We start from the raw sequence: 22,536 nt of genomic DNA, 5'->3' as shown, positions 1-22,536 counted from the left end.
GTCTGAAGCTTATTTGCACCTTTTGCAGCTTCACTATTGCCCAAGGTGGTGTCCAGCAAATTGCTGCACTGGTGTGGCCATCCTACAATGCTGCGCCGAAAGACGGCGTGTTCAGCTGAGTTCCGGTCACTCTTGCGGTACAGTGACTCGAACGCGCTGAGATCCGGATGGCACCGAGGTCGTGTCCAGCAAGTTGCCGCACTGGTGTGGCCATCCTACAATGCTGCGCCGAAAGTCAGTGTAGGGTGCCCCGTTGGCTTATGAGGTGATGTCAGTAGTGGACCGATGTGTGAATAGGTCGGAACCAGCACAAGGCGCCAAGATCCGAATGGCAAGTCCTGGATGTTGAGTGCCTCAGTTGAGAGTTCTGAGCAGTGCTTGTAAGACTGTCTGAAGCTTATTTGCACCTGCTGCAGCTTCACTATTGCCCTGGTGTGGCCAAAGGTCGCACATGACATAGGCGGCCGGCTCCCGAGGTCCGGCGGAACTTTTTTCCTTTTCCTTTCTGCTTCTTTTCCTACAATCCGTTTCATCTGAAGACACGACAAGGTCCCTGAATGTGTGTAGGGGGACGCTATTGATTGAATGAAAATGGCGGCTTGACACAAAGCTGACTCAAGCGTTACTGTTGATGCTATACAGACAAAAATTGGTTTTCAGTTTGTACATTCTTCATGTTTTTTTTTCCATCCAAGTCTGATTGAGAGTTTGTAGAAAAATGGCTTCAGATTTTCCACATACTACTCTTCAACATTCTTCCTAAATGTAACAATGTGAAACTCACTAGGAGAACAGCTGTTTCTGTTTCCTTTCAAAATGCTGCCAACAATATTTTCTGAATGGAAGACACCATCTTGTAGCATAAAGGGCCGAAAGGGGTTCTGGTCTGGCCGATGGTTGGTGGAGACATTTTGACTATATCTTGGACCTGCCCAGCCTCGCCCAAAATGGCGCCGGTATAAATGGGACTCGTAACTCCTTGCCCGCAAATGTATATCTAGAAAATGTTATTGTAAGTGGCCCTGTCGTATTTTAATTACAAAATGTACGTCCACCGATTCCGCAACTGTTAGACACCTTTGTTCTTGCAACCTAATGGCCCGCTCGTTACGTTCTTCTACAGTGTAAATGTCTCCTCATCATATACGATTTCAGTTTGCTCCGTGGCCGGCCCACGTGGTTATAGGCCCGTATTTGTATACTGACATTTTCACAATAAAGGTTTTTAAAACAAAACACGGTAGTAGTATTTACATTGGTAAAGTTTTTACTTTTAGTCACTGTTTTCGAATCAGTAAAAGGCAAGTGAAATAAAGCAGTCCAATTACATGACGGATAAAAGGTATAATATGTAGGAACGCAGTAAAGATAAATGGTCAAGGGCAGTTGTGTTTTTCATGTCTGCAACATAAAGTGATCGATAAGAATCTGATAATCAGGCGTATCGGCGACTAAGACAGCAGGCCGAATCTCTTTTACTCAACGGCTCCGTCATGGAAGGAAGAAACGCCCTTTTTCTCGAAAAAGAAATATATTTTACTTGCAAGACAGTTGTAAATTTTCCGGGAAAGTACATTAGCCTGGAATATTATAACATATGTTTGAAAAAAAAATATTGTTCGAAAACAATAAAAAGCGTAATTTTTAGGTCATATGATCAAGCTTTTCATCATTAAATTAACAAAAGTAAAATGAACCAATGAAAAGTTTTATTAACAAGTCACATGACCTGTTATGCTTATGTTACGCGCTGCGCGCCGCGCCTCGGATCACTTCCGGGTGCGCTAACGCTGCGTGTCATATAACGCATTACGCGACAACGTAGGTCAAGAATATAGTCAAAATGTCTCCACCAACCAGCGTTCGGAACACAACCCCTTTCAGCAGTCCAAAAAGTTCTGTTAAATGACAACAGAGGGGACAGGCAACAAGAACCATCAGTCAAAGAGGGGAGGGCAAGTTCTTCTCTTCCGGGTCATGTTGGGGCGCTACCGGAACTGATCGAATTGGTAGTCTACAGTGTTTCTGGATGTTTCAGACTAAAGCTGGCGTCAGCATGAGACCACTACCATCTCGTAGCTCCGTCGTGGCCATTCCACGAGCAATCATGGCAGCCGCTCCCCACCAGAAGCCTGCGGGAGTCGGAGGCCCCCAAGACTTTTGTAGAATCTTCACGGCTGAGGGGACGCTTTTCGAGAATGGGACCCAAGCCCTATCAGGGAAGCGTCCGAGTTCAAAGGTGTCCCAGGGCCATTTTAGTGGACCAGGCCCAAAACCGAAGAGCCGGCCGCCATTTTGAGAGTCCTGTGGCAGCCGCCTATCGCTGCACCGCAAGAGCGGGAGCAACTCAACTACATGATGAGCGAGACGCTGTAGTCGCAAGAGCGGGCGGTAAACAGCTGAATGGCGGAAGAGGCACAGTGTAGCAAAAGCGGGCGGAATGGCAACTGAAACGGTAAAGGGGCGCCCCACTACAGCGTGTCTTCAGGTCAAACGGATTGTGGGACAAGGTTCAGAAGTGAAGAGTCATCAAAAGGCAAAAAGTTCTGCCGGACCCCGGGAGCCGGCCGCCTATGTCGGGGGCGATCTCAGGCTACACCAGTGCTATAAGACTTGGGGAGGGTGTCGGAGCCAAGCGTCTTCTCCGAGTCCATGGCCATCACACCGCCCCTAAGGGGCCTCCGTCAAGCTGTTTAGGAAGGTAACATATCACATTGTTTTCTAATGCAGTCAGGTCCACAAACGACACTCACTTACTTTGAGAATAGTGAAGCTGCAGTAGGTGGAAATAAGCTTCAGACAGTGTTACAAGCACTGCTCAGAACTCTTAACTATGGCACCCAACATCCAGAACTTATGCCATTTGAGAATGGCAGTGACATCGAAGCAACTCAGGGACCAAAACCATTAACGTACTTTCACGTATGAAAATCTTACTTGGGGAGGGGGCAGGAGCGAAGCGCCCCCTCCCAGTCAGCGCCACCACACCGTATGTTGAAAATTTGAAGCCATCGTTCTACAAAGTCAACCAAACTTGGATTGAAAAATCTAGAAAAATGTACAAACTGAAAACCAGTTTTGGTCTGCATAGCATCAGTAGCAACGCTTGAGTCAGCTTTGTGTCAAGCCGCCATTTTGATTCAACAAAGCACAGGCATTGAAAAAGGCTCAAACTCAGAACTCTGAACTATGGCACCCAACATCCAGGAGGTTGCCATCCGGATCTTGGAGCCTTGTGCTGCTTTCGACCTATTCACACATCGGTCCACTACTGACATCATCTTATAAACCAACGTTATGTAAATAGTTTTTTAATAAAATGTTTTACCCTGTTTCTTTGCTGGTGTGTTGTCTATATTTTTAATATTTGCATAGGGTTTGTCGTTATTTTGTGCGGGATGGGTGATGGAGCCGAGCTGTCTTGCAGCCCTCATGGTGTGGAGCTCAGTTCATCTCACTATTTTCGTATTTCTCATGAAGGGTTGTTCCTAATATTTCTATTTTAGCGAGGTCAAAAAGAGATCCAATTAGTGGTCTACTGATTTTACACGATTTTTCACTATCTGCAAAGACTAAACAGAGTATTGCGACTTTGTGCTTGTTTGTAAATAGAGAATGATCCAAAGAGAACCAATTCTAAAACAGTAAATGCTTGGACAACAATCAATCAAATGGAGAGACAAGCAGGCACGACGGATTACAACGGGGGTAAAGGCCTGCGTTAACTACCCTTCAGTATCTGCAAAGAGAGAGTACTACTAAGACAAAAGAGGGGAGGGGGGGGGGTGCAGCGTTCAAAGCACATCAGCGTGCATAAATACGAAAATGTTTTTATCTATCACGTACTTGACATTTTAAAGCTTTTCATATTTGCTATTAAAAAACCAATAAAATTCACAGAAAAAACCATAGGTTATAGTGGATATATAGTTAGGAATTTGCATTTACAAAACCTTGAAAATTCAATGAAAAAACCATTGGTTTTAGGCCATATATAGTTAGGGATTTGCATTTACAAAACCTTATTTTACTCGCATAAAACCATTGAAATTCCATATATAGTTATAAGCGCTAACTATATATCGCGCACCCGCAATCCACTGCTGATGATGTCACATATTACATCATTCATGACATGGTTAGTGACATCACTGATGACATCACTGATGACATCTCAAATGACATCACTGACATCCTTTCTGTCGGGGGCAGGCAAGGCAGTCCTACCTGCCCAACATGGTGCGCAGTGGCAATCATCCCGTCATACTTCTTCCATGGCTGGTGGTGGACCCTGCTGGTTCCGGTACCCCGGAGAAGTAACAACTGCAAGCAGTGATCCAGCGTGAACAGGGCCACTTGAGAAAGCGGGGGTCTTTAAAGCGCAACACTGGAGAACGCGCTAAATTGTATCCAAGACAAAACTCCTTCAAAGAAAGAGAAAAGACCACAACTGGGGAAATCTTCGGAAGCGCTTTAATGAGCTGCCCAAACAGAGCAAAGTTCTGTCACCCTCTATGGCGGATGCATTTCGGCGTGGTAAGCCTCTTCAGCGCCAGGTGCCAGTGATTGTGGAAAGGGGTGTGGGTGCAGTTTATATTTGACCTGCTTCTCCTCATTCACGGACGGCAGCTCCTCCCACAACGATGTCATCACCGCATATACTTCCTGTAGTTCGCCCGGTCATCGGCGCCTACAGGTTCCAGCATGCAATAGCACGAACCTGGTAAGTATCGCAAGGGAAAGTGGGGGAGGAATATGATGCTCCAAAGTCAGTGAATTGTTCCCAATGTCCACAAACACCCCAGAGCAGCGGCACTTCCTCCAGTCCCCAACCGCTTACACCACCTCAGCAACGGAATCCTTTCTGTCGGGGGCAGGCAAGGCAGTCCTACCTGCCCAACATGGTGCGCAGTGGCAATCATCCCGTCATACTTCTTCCATGGCTGGTGGTGGACCCTGCTGGTTCCGGTACCCCGGAGAAGTAACAACTGCAAGCAGTGATCCAGCGTGAACAGGGCCACTTGAGAAAGCGGGGGTCTTTAAGGCGCAACACTGGAGAACGCGCTAAATTGTATCCAAGACAAAACTCCTTCAAAGAAAGAGAAAAGACCACAACTGGGGAAATCTTCGGAAGCGCTTTAATGAGCTGCCCAAACAGAGCAAAGTTCTGTCACCCTCTATGGCGGATGCATTTCGGCGTGGTAAGCCTCTTCAGCGCCAGGTGCCAGTGATTGTGGAAAGGGGTGTGGGTGCAGTTTATATTTGACCTGCTTCTCCTCATTCACGGACGGCAGCTCCTCCTACAACGATGTCATCACCGCATATACTTCCTGTAGTTCGCCCGGTCATCGGCGCCTACAGGTTCCAGCATGCAATAGCACGAACCTGGTAAGTATCGCAAGGGAAAGTGGGGGAGGAATATGATGCTCCAAAGTCAGTGAATTGTTCCCAATGTCCACAAACACCCCAGAGCAGCGGCGCTTCCTCCAGTCCCCAACCGCTTACACCACCTCAGCAACGGAATCCTTTCTGTCGGGGGCAGGCAAGGCTGTCCTACCTGCCCAACATGGTGCGCAGTGGCAATCATCCCGTCATACTTCTTCCATGGCTGGTGGTGGACCCTGCTGGTTCCGGTACCCCGGAGAAGTAACAACTGCAAGCAGTGATCCAGCGTGAACAGGGCCACTTGAGAAAGCGGGGGTCTTTAAAGCGCAACACTGGAGAACGCGCTAAATTGTATCCAAGACAAAACTCCTTCAAAGAAAGAGAAAAGACCACAACTGGGGAAATCTTCGGAAGCGCTTTAATGAGCTGCCCAAACAGAGCAAAGTTCTGTCACCCTCTATGGCGGATGCATTTCGGCGTGGTAAGCCTCTTCAGCGCCAGGTGCCAGTGATTGTGGAAAGGGGTGTGGGTGCAGTTTATATTTGACCTGCTTCTCCTCATTCACGGACGGCAGCTCCTCCCACAACGATGTCATCACCGCATATACTTCCTGTAGTTCGCCCGGTCATCGGCGCCTACAGGTTCCAGCATGCAATAGCACGAACCTGGTAAGTATCGCAAGGGAAAGTGGGGGAGGAATATGATGCTCCAAAGTCAGTGAATTGTTCCCAATGTCCACAAACACCCCAGAGCAGCGGCGCTTCCTCCAGTCCCCAACCGCTTACACCACCTCAGCAACGGAATCCTTTCTGTCGGGGGCAGGCAAGGCAGTCCTACCTGCCCAACATGGTGCGCAGTGGCAATCATCCCGTCATACTTCTTCCATGGCTGGTGGTGGACCCTGCTGGTTCCGGTACCCCGGAGAAGTAACAACTGCAAGCAGTGATCCAGCGTGAACAGGGCCACTTGAGAAAGCGGGGGTCTTTAAAGCGCAACACTGGAGAACGCGCTAAATTGTATCCAAGACAAAACTCCTTCAAGGAAAGAGAAAAGACCACAACTGGGGAAATCTTCGGAAGCGCTTTAATGAGCTGCCCAAACAGAGCAAAGTTCTGTCACCCTCTATGGCGGATGCATTTCGGCGTGGTAAGCCTCTTCAGCGCCAGGTGCCAGTGATTGTGGAAAGGGGTGTGGGTGCAGTTTATATTTGACCTGCTTCTCCTCATTCACGGACAGCAGCTCCTCCCACAACGATGTCATCACCGCATATACTTCCTGTAGTTCGCCCGGTCATCGGCGCCTACAGGTTCCAGCATGCAATAGCACGAACCTGGTAAGTATCGCAAGGGAAAGTGGGGGAGGAATATGATGCTCCAAAGTCAGTGAATTGTTCCCAATGTCCACAAACACCCCAGAGCAGCGGCGCTTCCTCCAGTCCCCAACCGCTTACACCACCTCAGCAACGGAATCCTTTCTGTCGGGGGCAGGCAAGGCAGTCCTACCTGCCCAACATGGTGCGCAGTGGCAATCATCCCGTCATACTTCTTCCATGGCTGGTGGTGGACCCTGCTGGTTCCGGTACCCCGGAGAAGTAACAACTGCAAGCAGTGATCCAGCGTGAACAGGGCCACTTGAGAAAGCGGGGGTCTTTAAAGCGCAACACTGGAGAACGCGCTAAATTGTATCCAAGACAAAACTCCTTCAAAGAAAGAGAAAAGACCACAACTGGGGAAATCTTCGGAAGTGCTTTAATGAGCTGCCCAAACAGAGCAAAGTTCTGTCACCCTCTATGGCGGATGCATTTCGGCGTGGTAAGCCTCTTCAGCGCCAGGTGCCAGTGATTGTGGAAAGGGGTGTGGGTGCAGTTTATATTTGACCTGCTTCTCCTCATTCACGGACGGCAGCTCCTCCCACAACGATGTCATCACCGCATATACTTCCTGTAGTTCGCCCGGTCATCGGCGCCTACAGGTTCCAGCATGCAATAGCACGAACCTGGTAAGTATCGCAAGGGAAAGTGGGGGAGGAATATGATGCTCCAAAGTCAGTGAATTGTTCCCAATGTCCACAAACACCCCAGAGCAGCGGCGCTTCCTCCAGTCCCCAACCGCTTACACCACCTCAGCAACGGAATCCTTTCTGTCGGGGGCAGGCAAGGCAGTCCTACCTGCCCAACATGGTGCGCAGTGGCAATCATCCCGTCATACTTCTTCCATGGCTGGTGGTGGACCCTGCTGGTTCCGGTACCCCGGAGAAGTAACAACTGCAAGCAGTGATCCAGCGTGAACAGGGCCACTTGAGAAAGCGGGGGTCTTTAAAGCGCAACACTGGAGAACGCGCTAAATTGTATCCAAGACAAAACTCCTTCAATGAAAGAGAAAAGACCACAACTGGGGAAATCTTCGGAAGCGCTTTAATGAGCTGCCCAAACAGAGCAAAGTTCTGTCACCCTCTATGGCGGATGCATTTCGGCGTGGTAAGCCTCTTCAGCGTCAGGTGCCAGTGATTGTGGAAAGGGGTGTGGGTGCAGTTTATATTTGACCTGCTTCTCCTCATTCACGGACGGCAGCTCCTCCCACAACGATGTCATCACCGCATATACTTCCTGTAGTTCGCCCGGTCATCGGCGCCTACAGGTTCCAGCATGCAATAGCACGAACCTGGTAAGTATCGCAAGGGAAAGTGGGGGAGGAATATGATGCTCCAAAGTCAGTGAATTGTTCCCAATGTCCACAAACACCCCAGAGCAGCGGCGCTTCCTCCAGTCCCCAACCGCTTACACCACCTCAGCAACGGAATCCTTTCTGTCGGGGGCAGGCAAGGCAGTCCTACCTGCCCAACATGGTGCGCAGTGGCAATCATCCCGTCATACTTCTTCCATGGCTGGTGGTGGACCCTGCTGGTTCCGGTACCCCGGAGAAGTAACAACTGCAAGCAGTGATCCAGCGTGAACAGGGCCACTTGAGAAAGCGGGGGTCTTTAAAGCGCAACACTGGAGAACGCGCTAAATTGTATCCAAGACAAAACTCCTTCAATGAAAGAGAAAAGACCACAACTGGGGAAATCTTCGGAAGCGCTTTAATGAGCTGCCCAAACAGAGCAAAGTTCTGTCACCCTCTATGGCGGATGCATTTCGGCGTGGTAAGCCTCTTCAGCGCCAGGTGCCAGTGATTGTGGAAAGGGGTGTGGGTGCAGTTTATATTTGACCTGCTTCTCCTCATTCACGGACGGCAGCTCCTCCCACAACGATGTCATCACCGCATATACTTCCTGTAGTTCGCCCGGTCATCGGCGCCTACAGGTTCCAGCATGCAATAGCACGAACCTGGTAAGTATCACAAGGGAAAGTGGGGGAGGAATATGATGCTCCAAAGTCAGTGAATTGTTCCCAATGTCCACAAACACCCCAGAGCAGCGGCGCTTCCTCCAGTCCCCAACCGCTTACACCACCTCAGCAACGGAATCCTTTCTGTCGGGGGCAGGCAAGGCAGTCCTACCTGCCCAACATGGTGCGCAGTGGCAATCATCCCGTCATACTTCTTCCATGGCTGGTGGTGGACCCTGCTGGTTCCGGTACCCCGGAGAAGTAACAACTGCAAGCAGTGATCCAGCGTGAACAGGGCCACTTGAGAAAGCGGGGGTCTTTAAAACGCAACACTGGAGAACGCGCTAAATTGTATCCAAGACAAAACTCCTTCAAAGAAAGAGAAAAGACCACAACTGGGGAAATCTTCGGAAGCGCTTTAATGAGCTGCCCAAACAGAGCAAAGTTCTGTCACCCTCTATGGCGGATGCATTTCGGCGTGGTAAGCCTCTTCAGCGCCAGGTGCCAGTGATTGTGGAAAGGGGTGTGGGTGCAGTTTATATTTGACCTGCTTCTCCTCATTCACGGACGGCAGCTCCTCCCACAACGATGTCATCACCGCATATACTTCCTGTAGTTCGCCCGGTCATCGGCGCCTACAGGTTCCAGCATGCAATAGCACGAACCTGGTAAGTATCGCAAGGGAAAGTGGGGGAGGAATATGATGCTCCAAAGTCAGTGAATTGTTCCCAATGTCCACAAACACCCCAGAGCAGCGGCGCTTCCTCCAGTCCCCAACCGCTTACACCACCTCAGCAACGGAATCCTTTCTGTCGGGGGCAGGCAAGGCAGTCCTACCTGCCCAACATGGTGCGCAGTGGCAATCATCCCGTCATACTTCTTCAATGGCTGGTGGTGGACCCTGCTGGTTCCGGTACCCCGGAGAAGTAACAACTGCAAGCAGTGATCCAGCGTGAACAGGGCCACTTGAGAAAGCGGGGGTCTTTAAAGCGCAACACTGGAGAACGCGCTAAATTGTATCCAAGACAAAACTCCTTCAAAGAAAGAGAAAAGACCACAACTGGGGAAATCTTCGGAAGCGCTTTAATGAGCTGCCCAAACAGAGCAAAGTTCTGTCACCCTCTATGGCGGATGCATTTCGGCGTGGTAAGCCTCTTCAGCGCCAGGTGCCAGTGATTGTGGAAAGGGGTGTGGGTGCAGTTTATATTTGACCTGCTTCTCCTCATTCACGGACGGCAGCTCCTCCCACAACGATGTCATCACCGCATATACTTCCTGTAGTTCGCCCGGTCATCGGCGCCTACAGGTTCCAGCATGCAATAGCACGAACCTGGTAAGTATCGCAAGGGAAAGTGGGGGAGGAATATGATGCTCCAAAGTCAGTGAATTGTTCCCAATGTCCACAAACACCCCAGAGCAGCGGCGCTTCCTCCAGTCCCCAACCGCTTACACCCCCTCAGCAACGGAATCCTTTCTGTCGGGGGCAGGCAAGGCAGTCCTACCTGCCCAACATGGTGCGCAGTGGCAATCATCCAGTCATACTTCTTCCATGGCTGGTGGTGGACCCTGCTGGTTCCGGTACCCCGGAGAAGTAACAACTGCAAGCAGTGATCCAGCGTGAACAGGGCCACTTGAGAAAGCGGGGGTCTTTAAAGCGCAACACTGGAGAACGCGCTAAATTGTATCCAAGACAAAACTCCTTCAAAGAAAGAGAAAAGACCACAACTGGGGAAATCTTCGGAAGCGCTTTAATGAGCTGCCCAAACAGAGCAAAGTTCTGTCACCCTCTATGGCGGATGCATTTCGGCGTGGTAAGCCTCTTCAGCGCCAGGTGCCAGTGATTGTGGAAAGGGGTGTGGGTGCAGTTTATATTTGACCTGCTTCTCCTCATTTACGGACGGCAGCTCCTCCCACAACGATGTCATCACCGCATATACTTCCTGTAGTTCGCCCGGTCATCGGCGCCTACAGGTTCCAGCATGCAATAGCACGAACCTGGTAAGTATCGCAAGGGAAAGTGGGGGAGGAATATGATGCTCCAAAGTCAGTGAATTGTTCCCAATGTCCACAAACACCCCAGAGCAGCGGCGCTTCCTCCAGTCCCCAACCGCTTACACCACCTCAGCAACGGAATCCTTTCTGTCGGGGGCAGGCAAGGCAGTCCTACCTGCCCAACATGGTGCGCAGTGGCAATCATCCCGTCATACTTCTTCCATGGCTGGTGGTGGACCCTGCTGGTTCCGGTACCCCGGAGAAGTAACAACTGCAAGCAGTGATCCAGCGTGAACAGGGCCACTTGAGAAAGCGGGGGTCTTTAAAGCGCAACACTGGAGAACGCGCTAAATTGTATCCAAGACAAAACTCCTTCAAAGAAAGAGAAAAGACCACAACTGGGGAAATCTTCGGAAGCGCTTTAATGAGCTGCCCAAACAGAGCAAAGTTCTGTCACCCTCTATGGCGGATGCATTTCGGCGTGGTAAGCCTCTTCAGCGCCAGGTGCCAGTGATTGTGGAAAGGGGTGTGGGTGCAGTTTATATTTGACCTGCTTCTCCTCATTCACGGACGGCAGCTCCTCCCACAACGATGTCATCACCGCATATACTTCCTGTAGTTCGCCCGGTCATCGGCGCCTACAGGTTCCAGCATGCAATAGCACGAACCTGGTAAGTATCGCAAGGGAAAGTGGGGGAGGAATATGATGCTCCAAAGTCAGTGAATTGTTCCCAATGTCCACAAACACCCCAGAGCAGCGGCGCTTCCTCCAGTCCCCAACCGCTTACACCACCTCAGCAACGGAATCCTTTCTGTCGGGGGCAGGCAAGGCAGTCCTACCTGCCCAACATGGTGCGCAGTGGCAATCATCCCGTCATACTTCTTCCATGGCTGGTGGTGGACCCTGCTGGTTCCGGTACCCCGGAGAAGTAACAACTGCAAGCAGTGATCCAGCGTGAACAGGGCCACTTGAGAAAGCGGGGGTCTTTAAAGCGCAACACTGGAGAACGCGCTAAATTGTATCCAAGACAAAACTCCTTCAATGAAAGAGAAAAGACCACAACTGGGGAAATCTTCGGAAGCGCTTTAATGAGCTGCCCAAACAGAGCAAAGTTCTGTCACCCTCTATGGCGGATGCATTTCGGCGTGGTAAGCCTCTTCAGCGCCAGGTGCCAGTGATTGTGGAAAGGGGTGTGGGTGCAGTTTATATTTGACCTGCTTCTCCTCATTCACGGACGGCAGCTCCTCCCACAACGATGTCATCACCGCATATACTTCCTGTAGTTCGCCCGGTCATCGGCGCCTACAGGTTCCAGCATGCAATAGCACGAACCTGGTAAGTATCGCAAGGGAAAGTGGGGGAGGAATATGATGCTCCAAAGTCAGTGAATTGTTCCCAATGTCCACAAACACCCCAGAGCAGCGGCGCTTCCTCCAGTCCCCAACCGCTTACACCACCTCAGCAACGGAATCCTTTCTGTCGGGGGCAGGCAAGGCAGTCCTACCTGCCCAACATGGTGCGCAGTGGCAATCATCCCGTCATACTTCTTCCATGGCTGGTGGTGGACCCTGCTGGTTCCGGTACCCCGGAGAAGTAACAACTGCAAGCAGTGATCCAGCGTGAACAGGGCCACTTGAGAAAGCGGGGGTCTTTAAAGCGCAACACTGGAGAACGCGCTAAATTGTATCCAAGACAAAACTCCTTCAAAGAAAGAGAAAAGACCACAACTGGGGAAATCTTCGGAAGCGCTTACTGAGCTGCCCAAACAGAGCAAAGTTCTGTCACCCTCTATGGCGGATGCATTTCGGCGTGGTAAGCCTCTTCAGCGCCAGGTGCCAGTGATTGTGGAAAGGGGTGTGGGTGCAGTTTATATTTGACCTGCTTCTCCTCATTCACGGACGGCAGCTCCTCCCACAACGATGTCATCACCGCATATACTTCCTGTAGTTCGCCCGGTCATCGGCGCCTACAGGTTCCAGCATGCAATAGCACGAACCTGGTAAGTATCACAAGGGAAAGTGGGGGAGGAATATGATGCTCCAAAGTCAGTGAATTGTTCCCAATGTCCACAAACACCCCAGAGCAGCGGCGCTTCCTCCAGTCCCCAACCGCTTACACCACCTCAGCAACGGAATCCTTTCTGTCGGGGGCAGGCAAGGCAGTCCTACCTGCCCAACATGGTGCGCAGTGGCAATCATCCCGTCATACTTCTTCCATGGCTGGTGGTGGACCCTGCTGGTTCCGGTACCCCGGAGAAGTAACAACTGCAAGCAGTGATCCAGCGTGAACAGGGCCACTTGAGAAAGCGGGGGTCTTTAAAGCGCAACACTGGAGAACGCGCTAAATTGTATCCAAGACAAAACTCCTTCAAAGAAAGAGAAAAGACCACAACTGGGGAAATCTTCGGAAGCGCTTTAATGAGCTGCCCAAACAGAGCAAAGTTCTGTCACCCTCTATGGCGGATGCATTTCGGCGTGGTAAGCCTCTTCAGCGCCAGGTGCCAGTGATTGTGGAAAGGGGTGTGGGTGCAGTTTATATTTGACCTGCTTCTCCTCATTCACGGACGGCAGCTCCTCCCACAACGATGTCATCACCGCATATACTTCCTGTAGTTCGCCCGGTCATCGGCGCCTACAGGTTCCAGCATGCAATAGCACGAACCTGGTAAGTATCGCAAGGGAAAGTGGGGGAGGAATATGATGCTCCAAAGTCAGTGAATTGTTCCCAATGTCCACAAACACCCCAGAGCAGCGGCGCTTCCTCCAGTCCCCAACCGCTTACACCACCTCAGCAACGGAATCCTTTCTGTCGGGGGCAGGCAAGGCAGTCCTACCTGCCCAACATGGTGCGCAGTGGCAATCATCCCGTCATACTTCTTCAATGGCTGGTGGTGGACCCTGCTGGTTCCGGTACCCCGGAGAAGTAACAACTGCAAGCAGTGATCCAGCGTGAACAGGGCCACTTGAGAAAGCGGGGGTCTTTAAAGCGCAACACTGGAGAACGCGCTAAATTGTATCCAAGACAAAACTCCTTCAAAGAAAGAGAAAAGACCACAACTGGGGAAATCTTCGGAAGCGCTTTAATGAGCTGCCCAAACAGAGCAAAGTTCTGTCACCCTCTATGGCGGATGCATTTCGGCGTGGTAAGCCTCTTCAGCGCCAGGTGCCAGTGATTGTGGAAAGGGGTGTGGGTGCAGTTTATATTTGACCTGCTTCTCCTCATTCACGGACGGCAGCTCCTCCCACAACGATGTCATCACCGCATATACTTCCTGTAGTTCGCCCGGTCATCGGCGCCTACAGGTTCCAGCATGCAATAGCACGAACCTGGTAAGTATCGCAAGGGAAAGTGGGGGAGGAATATGATGCTCCAAAGTCAGTGAATTGTTCCCAATGTCCACAAACACCCCAGAGCAGCGGCGCTTCCTCCAGTCCCCAACCGCTTACACCACCTCAGCAACGGAATCCTTTCTGTCGGGGGCAGGCAAGGCAGTCCTACCTGCCCAACATGGTGCGCAGTGGCAATCATCCCGTCATACTTCTTCCATGGCTGGTGGTGGACCCTGCTGGTTCCGGTACCCCGGAGAAGTAACAACTGCAAGCAGTGATCCAGCGTGAACAGGGCCACTTGAGAAAGCGGGGGTCTTTAAAGCGCAACACTGGAGAACGCGCTAAATTGTATCCAAGACAAAACTCCTTCAAAGAAAGAGAAAAGACCACAACTGGGGAAATCTTCGGAAGCGCTTTAATGAGCTGCCCAAACAGAGCAAAGTTCTGTCACCCTCTATGGCGGATGCATTTCGGCGTGGTAAGCCTCTTCAGCGCCAGGTGCCAGTGATTGTGGAAAGGGGTGTGGGTGCAGTTTATATTTGACCTGCTTCTCCTCATTTACGGACGGCAGCTCCTCCCACAACGATGTCATCACCGCATATACTTCCTGTAGTTCGCCCGGTCATCGGCGCCTACAGGTTCCAGCATGCAATAGCACGAACCTGGTAAGTATCGCAAGGGAAAGTGGGGGAGGAATATGATGCTCCAAAGTCAGTGAATTGTTCCCAATGTCCACAAACACCCCAGAGCAGCGGCGCTTCCTCCAGTCCCCAACCGCTTACACCACCTCAGCAACGGAATCCTTTCTGTCGGGGGCAGGCAAGGCAGTCCTACCTGCCCAACATGGTGCGCAGTGGCAATCATCCCGTCATACTTCTTCCATGGCTGGTGGTGGACCCTGCTGGTTCCGGTACCCCGGAGAAGTAACAACTGCAAGCAGTGATCCAGCGTGAACAGGGCCACTTGAGAAAGCGGGGGTCTTTAAAGCGCAACACTGGAGAACGCGCTAAATTGTATCCAAGACAAAACTCCTTCAAAGAAAGAGAAAAGACCACAACTGGGGAAATCTTCGGAAGCGCTTTAATGAGCTGCCCAAACAGAGCAAAGTTCTGTCACCCTCTATGGCGGATGCATTTCGGCGTGGTAAGCCTCTTCAGCGCCAGGTGCCAGTGATTGTGGCCAGTAGGTATATATAGTTAGGATTTTGTTCTCCATGGAACTTTTGAAAATTCTATGTCTAATAACTTTGGCGTTTGTGGATGGAATCGGCTGAAATTGTCAGGAAAATGGCACATTTTGTTTCTGAGCAGCCCCTGAAAATTTGGGGGGGTTTCCTCAAGGGGGGGCCGAGAAAAAAGGGGGGTCCCAAAACGCGTTTTTCCCATTCTTTTTTCCATAGGGCGTTTGGCCTCACTTTTAGCTCGAATGGCTGAATGGATTTACACGAAACTTGGCAAAATTGTAGGGACTGTTAGCCCGATGTGCCTTTGCTGGGTCTCAATATATGTGCTCCAGTGGATTTGGAGAAATTAACGTTTTAAAAAAACAGATATATCTGTGACAGCGTACCGAATAGCGCTCCAGAACACGTACTTTTCGCGTAACGGAGCTTTGCGACGCGAAGCTGATTGGCTCTCCGGTGTCTGTCAACATTCTAAACAGTCCGGTGCTGCCGCCATCTTGTCTCTCGGTAGGATCGAGAGACAACAGGAGGAGAAAAACGAAGGGGGAATTTAATGAAAGGGGGCAAGGTAGACCCCTCTTGACCCCCTAGGAATGATGTTGGGGTTATTAAAGGGTCCCGTGGGGCAAATAAACTGGGTCGCAAACTGGTAGCGAAACGGGAATTCGCCATTTTGTGTTTCGATTTAATTAAATTACAAGATGGAGGAAAAACAATGTGAGAAATGGGTATAAGGGGGTACGGGAGACGTATCCTGACCCCCTATGTTTTCTGAGGGTGGTTGAGGAGGCTCATATATGTTGATACTTGTCTTCCACCGGCTGCGCGTGAACGTTTTTTCTTTTTTTTTTGCTGCGTGACGTCTGTTGACGTTCGATTCGAAGGAAATCAGGAAGTGTTGACCGCCATTTTGACAGTGCGAGTAAATATATTGTTAAAAATAATTGTTATAAATTAATCCGTATTGATAAACATTGTCTGCGCCATCTTGCTTTTTTAACAATGCCACACGTTTGTCGTGTACGGCAGCCATTTTAGATGCCTTGACCAGACCCACTCTCTGCACACCGCCGATCCTCAGCATGGCTCCCCACCTTCGCAAGCATCTCCCCCATGCACTGGTCACACACGCTCTCTCTCTCTCATGCATGGGCCATAAACCTCCTCCCATATGCGATGCTCTTCCCTGAGAATCACACCCCGTGCTGAGGAAAATTCAGCCCAGATTACAACCGATGCCCAGGCTGCTGGCACAAGACGCCACTTAGTTCCCATCTTGAACGGTCACCAAATAAAGAGACAGGCGCTGGAAGCAGGAACACAAGAACAGAGTTTTATTTCTCATGAGGAGAGCCTGTCATTTCAAAACATACATACATACACACAAACTCGGGCGGGGGGAGACAGTACATGTATTATATACAAAAATCCAAGACAAAACATAGAACAGTTGCTGGCCAAAAAGATCTCTTCCTGCATGCTGCGCATCCTTAGCATCCTACTCAATTCATCTGGGGGCTGAGCTCTTTTTACCTTTTTCTTCTCTTTTTTCGTCGGCTACCTTCGCTGGTGGCTTTGGTTGCAACTACTTACACCTTTGCCAATTGGTCAGGAACTAACCTGGTCGGGCTAATACTGAGGGGGGATCTTCGAATCATTTTTAGCGAATGGGTTTCCAGGCTGAGGCAACGGTAGGTGTCAGTCGGGAGAACAGTGGGGCAGCTTTGAGTTTCATGTCTATGAGGGTGCGAGAAGGAGGTGGTAAATCTTAAACATTGGCAACATTCCTAGTCCTCCAGATGGAGGGTACTTGGGTAAACCTCACCTCGGAATATTCCTTAAACTTTCCTTATTTAGTTAAATGTAGGAATTTATTCATTGGTGCACGTCATTCTTGGTTGTATTATTCGGGGTGCCAAGCGAAGTCATATTTTGTCATCCTGTAATAACCCGTCAAGTTTCTGCTTCAGGCTGCCCTCCCAAGCGCTGGGTTCAGAGAGAGACATAGTCATAGTTTGCTCGTCGTGTATAGGCACCATATTCAAACCCTTTTTCTCATCCCATCGGCCGTTAAGTCACCATTTTTCCGTACTTTATCGACGTTCCGAAGTGACCTGCAGAAAAGAGGGAAAAAGAAGGGGCGGGGGCAGCGTTTAAAACACATCAGCGCGCATAAACCTGAAAAGGCTTTTACTTACTACATACTCGGCCTATCTCCACGGGATGCAGTCCCTACCATCTCGGCGTTTAAGCCCAGGGGGGACCGGTATTGTGGGAGAGATAATTATCGGAGGCCTGTGGCATTACGGATCGTGTGCAGGGGAGGGTCAAAACAAAGTGCAGTCGTTGTAAAGTGGGGGCGAGCTCGTGCTCTCCTTTGAGGAAGAGAGATAACCTACAGTGGTACGGGGTCGTTTTCGTTCGTACTAGGGGGGCCAGGTGACATTCCTTCGGGGTGGCTTAGGGGCATTTAAAACAACTTCCCTGATACAGGTAGCATATAAAGTAGAGGCTAAATACCAGGATCTTTATCGATTGCTTTATGCTGTACAAAAATGAAAAACACATACAACAAACCTGGACCATTCATATTTGCAATGTTTCTGCGTACTATACTTTTTATCCCTTAACTAATCGAGCTGCTTCATTTCACCTGCTTTTTTTTTTTTTAAATCGGAAACAGTGGCCATTTATTCGAAACTTACCAATCTACGCGTTACAACTACGTTTGCTTTTTCAAAAACCTTTAATAAAAATGTTGGTGCACAAATACGGGCCTACAACCCTGTGGGCCGGCCACGGAGCAGGCTGGAACTATAAATGGGTGGGGGGGGGGGTATTTACTTGTGGAAAACATAACAGAGTCAGTGGTCGTTGATTTCATAGTAAAAAGTGTGACAAGTGTAACAAAATCATATCGATAATTCATTGTGAGCAAGTACCAAAAGTGTCCACAATTCGAACCTTCAATAAATACAGTAATCAATGATGCATTAGAACTTAATATCAATTCATTGTCCGAACGTGTAATCAGTACCCGTCCCATGTCAATTCATTGTTCGAACGTATAATCAATACCCATCCCGGATCAATTCATTGTCCGAACATATAATCAGTAAAAAGTGCGACAAGTGCAACAAAATCATATCGATAATTCATTGTGAGCGAGTACCAAAAGTGTCGACAATTCGAACTTTCAATAAATACAGTAATCAATGATGCATTAGAACTTAATATCAATTCATTGTCCGAAACGTGTAATCAGTACCCGTCCCATGTCAATTCATTGTTCGCACGTATAATCAATACCCATCCTGGATCAATTCATTGTCCGAACATATAATCAGTCTTATCCCATATCAATTCATGTGCTAAAAACTGCATACATATCTCATGATATCAAGGCTGAGCAATCGGGGCACAACAAGGAGTTGAGAGTTTCATTTGTACCGGCGCCATTTTGGGTGAGGTCAGGAAGGTCCAAGTATAGTCAAAATGTCTCCACCAACTCGTGGTTGGACCGGGACCTCTTTCGGCAGTCCAAAAGTTTTCGTTGAAGGGTAGCAGAGGGGACTGCCGACATGAACCATCAGTCAAAGTGGGGTGGGAGGCAACAATCTCTCCTACCAGGTCATACTGGTGTCCCACCGGAACTGATCAAGTTGGTAGTCTTGCAGGATTTTGGTCATTTCAAGACTGAGGCCGGCGCCGGCATGAGCGCGCCGACGTCCCGCGGCTAGGCCGTGGTCGTTCCGTGGGTGATCATGGCAGTCATTCCCCATCGGGGGTGTCTGCGGGGGTCGGGGGACCCCGTGGCTCTTATAGAATCTTCAAATTTGAGGAGAACGTTTCTGGGCGCAGGACTCATTTTCTAGTTGAACTCAGAAGCGCCGTTGCACCGCAACAGTGGACGAGACCCCCGCTGGGTGAGCGGAGCATCATTGCCTCGCAATAGTGGACAAGACCTTTTGTTGGGTGAGTGGAGCGTTGGGGGTGCAGCCGAGGGGCGCCCACCTGTGGGGGTGGGAGAGGCTCGTTCGCGCCGCCTCTCCCTCCCAGCGTACCCCACGCCGACACCTGGCGTTGATATCCGTGATGTCCGGACCAGGCGAAAAAAGGGGGGGGGGGTCGGAGGCAGAGGCAAGACATCCCCCCCCGTGGCCTGCAGGGCGCCGCTTCAGGACCAAACAGGGAGCTCATACAAAGCCGGGGCCAGACCAGGAGATACGAGGGGAGGGGGGGTCGGTGGCATGTGCAAGACATCCCCCCAGTGTTGTCGCAGCCATTATTGAAGAAAGAAGAAGATCCCGTCGGCCTCGGCTCCTCTCCTGGTGCACCTTACGCGACGACCCTTTTGTTGGGTGAGTGGAGCGTTGGGGGTGACAGCTTTTGATATTTGCTATTAAAAAACCAATGAAATTCACTGAAAAAACCATAGGTTATAGACCATATATAGTTAGGAATTATCATTTACAAAACCTTGAAAATTCACTTAAAAAAACATAGGTTATAGACCATATATAGTTAGGGATTAGCATTTACAAAACCTTACTTTACTCGCACAAAACCATTGAAATTCGCATATACAGTTAGTTGCGCAAACTATATATCGCGCACCCGCAATCCACTGCTGATGATGTCACATATTACATCATTCATGACATGGTCAGTGACATCACTGATGACATCACTGATGACATCTCAAATGGCATCACTGATGATATCACTGATGACAACCCAAATGACATCACTGATGACATCAATCATGTGATAATATGATCAACCTCTTCAGACTCTAATATAACCTTAGATACACTCAGTGTTAGCAGACACTCACAGACTGTCATTCATCCATGGAGTTACTCACACACCCAGTCAGTCATGCACTGAATCAATCACACCTCCATTTCCTCAACTATACAGTTATACACACCTTACTTATTGAAACATATTCTAACACATATTTACTCTCTTATACAATCACTGATACAAGTTTACAATGATCCATACAGCCACTCACACATTCACTGGCTCTTATGCACAGTTATTTATATATGTCAACTCGCACATGTACTGTGTTTTACATATGTACTTACTTTGACATGTAGCATTGAGATATCCATTCACTCACCAATACAATCATGCACACAGTCAACCACCCATACAGCTATTTCCACATGCACTTTTGAACCCATACATCTAGTGAATCAACTGCTCACACATCTATGCACAGAGTCATACACCTCCAAGCCACCAACACACACTCAGTCTCCCATACAAATACTTGGGCAACCAATCAATAACCCATATAGTTACTCATATAGCTACTGATCAACACATGCAGCAGTTTACAGAATAACAGATATAATGATGCACAAATTAAGACAGTTTAGTCACTAACCCTTGCACTCAGTGAGACACAGTTATTCACTCTCTCATACAGTCAGACATGCACCTACTAAATCCTTCATCCAGACACTTATACATCCACTCATTCTTCAATATGTAAGACATATTTTAACTTTACAGAAACATACAGTCACTGGATGTTGTCATCAGTGATGTCATCAGTGATGTCACTGACCATGTCATGAATGATGTAATATGTGACATCATCAGCAGTGGATTGCGGGTGCGCGATATATAGTTTGCGCAACTAACTGTATATGCGAATTTCAATGGTTTTGTGCGAGTAAAATAAGGTTTTGTAAATGCTAATCCCTAACTATATATGGTCTATAACCTATGGTTTTTTCAGTGAATATATATATATATATATATATACTTTCTATGGCAAAATGAAACCCCTCATTTTGTTCCTTTGCAAAATAAATGTTTTAAGTGTTAACACTTTATTCCAATCAAGATCACTTCAGGTGTGCCATACTTTTGTCATAAGTAAGACTGTTAGCGCTCTAGTTGTTCTTTAGAACACTCTGGGACATTCTGTCACTGGGCTATAGTTGGGCTACATCTGGCTGATATTTGGGCTTTATTTGTTTTTTTTTGTCTCTGGTGGCCATCTTTGGGCTACATTGGGCTACATTGGGCTACATTGGGCTACATTTGGGCTCTAACATATATATAGCCCAATGTAGCCCAATATATATTTTTCAAAGTTAATTTTTGTAAAAACCACTGGAGCATATATCTTGAGACATAGCAAAGGCACATCGCGCTACCAGTCCCTACAATTTTGCCAAGTTTTGTGGAAATCCATTCAGCTGTTCGAGCTAAAAGTGAGTCCAACCACCCTATGGAAAACTCAATGTTAAAAACACGTTCTGGTACCCCCCTTTTTTCTCAGCCCCCGCTTGACGAAACCCCCCCAAACTTTCAGGGGACGCACAAAAACAAAATGTGCCATTTTCCTGAAACGTTCAGCCAATTCCGTCCATCAACGCCAAAGTTATTCAACATAGAATTTTCAAAAATCCCTATTCAAAAAAATCCTAACTATATATACCTACTGGCGATCGCCAGAAGGTAATATATATATATATATATATACATATATATATATATATATATATATATATATATATATATATATATATATATATATATATATATATACATATATATATATATATATATATATATATATATATATATATATATTCACTGAAAAAACCATAGGTTATAGACCATATATAGTTAGGAATTTGCATTTACAAAACCTTGAAAATTCACTGAAAAAACCATAGGTTAGAGACCATATATAGTTAGCTGGACATTTTATTGACAAAAAACCAATGAAATTCCATATATAGTTAGTTGCACTAACTATATATCGCGCACCCGCAATCCACTGCTGATGATGTCACATATTACATCATTCATGACATGGTCAGTGACATCACTGATGACATCACTGATGACATCTCAAATGACATCACTGATGACATCACTGATGACATCTCAAATGACATCACTGATGACATCATCTAGTGTCTGTGTGTTTTTGTAAAGTTTAAATATGTTTTACATATTGAAGAATGAGTGGATGTATGGAAGACTGAGTGTGTGTGTGGCTGGCTGGGAGGTGTGTGACTCTGTGCATATCAATGTGTACTTGTAGCAGTGATTGTATAAGAGAGTAAGTATGTGTTAGTATATGTGTGAAAAGTATGGTGTTCTGTGTTTAACTGTATAGATGAGGAAATCGAAGTGTGATTGATTCTTCACAGGACTGACTAGGTGTATGAGTGCATATGATAGTGTTGTAATAATGAGTGACTGTATGTATGAGTGATTGTATGGGTGAATGAGTGAATGTGTGTGTAGACGTAGGAATCAGTGAGTGCGTATGTAGTAACTG

At 48.3% G+C, this 22,536-nt stretch overlaps 1 protein-coding gene across 1 annotated transcript in view; it reads right to left on the bottom strand.

The window, feature by feature from the left end:
- The window catches only part of LOC147731705 (NXPE family member 1-like), a 472,004-nt gene that overhangs the window by 251,701 nt on the left and 197,767 nt on the right, over window positions 1–22,536 (bottom strand). The gene's annotated exons all lie outside the window — the stretch shown is intronic.

The sequence above is a fragment of the Lissotriton vulgaris genome, chromosome 2_1 (genome assembly GCF_964263255.1).
Source record: "Lissotriton vulgaris chromosome 2_1, aLisVul1.2, whole genome shotgun sequence".
Classification (NCBI taxonomy): domain Eukaryota; kingdom Metazoa; phylum Chordata; class Amphibia; order Caudata; family Salamandridae; genus Lissotriton; species Lissotriton vulgaris.
This window is presented reverse-complemented; position numbering and strand designations above follow the sequence as displayed.